The sequence below is a fragment of the Amphimedon queenslandica genome, unplaced genomic scaffold, assembly GCF_000090795.2.
Source record: "Amphimedon queenslandica unplaced genomic scaffold, v1.1 AMPQUscaffold_13360, whole genome shotgun sequence".
NCBI lineage: Eukaryota > Metazoa > Porifera > Demospongiae > Haplosclerida > Niphatidae > Amphimedon > Amphimedon queenslandica.
The window spans coordinates 11,367-13,671 of NW_003546404.1; the positions used below are offsets into that span (position 1 = coordinate 11,367).

At 33.4% G+C, this 2,305-nt stretch overlaps 1 long non-coding RNA gene across 1 annotated transcript; it reads right to left on the reverse strand.

Annotated features, from left to right (window-relative positions):
- Positions 1 to 1,000: 1,000 nt before the first annotated feature.
- On the reverse strand, positions 1,001 to 1,494 carry LOC109582740 (uncharacterized). Its single transcript, XR_002185207.1, has 4 exons — positions 1,418 to 1,494; positions 1,173 to 1,371; positions 1,090 to 1,125; positions 1,001 to 1,034 (listed from the first exon to the last, which is right to left on the reverse strand). It is a non-coding gene; the product is annotated as an uncharacterized LOC109582740 (long non-coding RNA).
- Between the last annotated feature and the right edge of the window lie 811 nt (positions 1,495 to 2,305).

Sequence of the window (2,305 nt, forward strand, 5' to 3'; positions counted from 1 at the left end):
CAGGAGATGATGAAGACGAAAATAAGTGGACTGAACAAAACGGCCCCGTTTGCCGATTTTTCACTTTCCTCTTAGACAAGGTTTAGAGACACGCTAGTGATACTAATGGAATCCTCTGGTCGAGATAAGGTCCTCTAAGAAGTCTGGTAAGCATAGGAGCTCGTTTTCCCGGTATAGCAAGGCTGCCAAAGTCGTGGCAGCCATTTTTGAAATGGGGTGAATCCTACCATAGATAGATAGATAGATAGATATTATAGACTACGTAACCTATAACATCTATGATCCTACTTAGTAACGCTACCGCGTTACTAATAATATGCTTCCAGATTGTATGCTACAATAGATTGTTCACTTTTCCTTTATTTTATATATTAGTTTGTCCATATGCAGTGTTAAGTTTAGTATCAATGATTTGTTCTTGTTGTTCAGTATTGATTGTTGGTAAATCATATATTGGACCAATAACTGCTCCTCCTCCTCCTCCTCCTACTGGAGTTTTATTTTGTATTGTAGTCCCTCTCTTTTTCATTATTAAACATACAATGATACTAGTAATTATTGCAGTAATGAGTCCAGTTAATAGACCAGTGATAGGTACAGCAATAGCAACTGTGTGTGTGTGTAATAGATTAGATATACTTAATGTATTAACTAACCACTAATGGATCCTACATCTGTTGATTGTGACATTGTTGTGGTAATACATAAAGAACAACCTAGTAAAGTAAGTAATTTATTTGACTAAATGCCAGTATATAGATTTAATTCTCAATCATGTGTAGTGCTTATTTTGTGGATAATAATTTCTTCAAAATACAATGTATGCTAATCACTATGATTTTTAAAATTGTATGCCACAGCCTGCCCACAAACACAGTATGTGCTATATAGTTGCTTACTTTCAAGTGCTGATTGTGTTTTGGTTGATACAATTAATACTGAACTGGTAGTATGTAGTGTGATGTACTCAGTGGTAGTAATGGTACTCATCATTATAATATTGCTGCTTGATACATGTATTGTAATTATATAAACTGGAAGGAAAATGCACAGGGAAATAATGAAGTATTATTATGATTTCATTCTAACTTGAAGATACTGATGAACTACTGGTAGTTATACTGACTAAAATAGTAGAAATAAAACAATTTTACACAGTAATGATATCATACCATTAACAGTGGCTGACGGTCCATATCCAATAACATTAACAGGTATGATAGTAACAGTGTAGTATTCATTAATAGGAGATAGTCCAGTAATAGTAACATTAGTATTATTAGTATTATTAGTGTATATGATACTGTTTGATGTAGTGTATACATTAATAATGTAATACTGAGTAGGAGGAACTGGTATAGTAGAATAGCCCTAATTATCATCCATTATATAGAATTGAATTTAATACTCAACATACTTGAGTTTTATTCCACCATATTGTAACACTGTCTGTTGATATCTGATACCAACTAATATTAACAACTTGAGCTGGTACTATAAGAAATACAATGGGTGTGTGTGTGTGTATAGTTCTTACCATTCCATATATACTGTATTAATGATGAAGGAGGTCCTCCTAATCCACTGGTGCTGACAGGAATAATAATAAATGAATAATTAGTACCAATAATGAGAGAACCAATAGTTCCTGATGAAGTATTGACTGTGTTGCTCTCAGTATATGTGCTATTACTGGTCATTGTGATATTATAATGAGCTGTACAGTCTTGTTGCTCTGCCCATTGAATAAATAATGCACTATTGTTAATTGGTTTAACTGTTACATTAACTGGTACTACTGGACCTTTAAAGCAGTAGTAATAATGATAATAACACAATGCCTAACCTGTTACATTAATAGGTAGATAAATAAAATTTTCAAGCACCAATGCATCTGAGCAACCAATCGTAGCTCCATTCAATGATGTTGTTACCGATTCAATAGTAGCAGTACTAGTTATCATGCTACCATTAAAATGACTGACAGCCAGTAAGAGACTGTCTATTTGAGAAGGCACAGTAAGACTTGATAGTGCAGTTATTCTACCATCATCTGTTTGCCAAATTACACTGCCAATATCAGTTTCACAAGTAAATTCTACTCTATCACCCAGACAGAGTACAGTACTAGCATTAGGTTCTGTTTGCTGAAAGAATACTACAGCTATATTTACAATTACATATTAACTATTATGTTAGCAAGACAGACTTACTAGAAACAAGACTCAAACATTCAGTCAATACAAGACACCAGTAGATACCAGTAGTAGCCATTAGCATCAATAATAGAAATGAGAACTGAAAT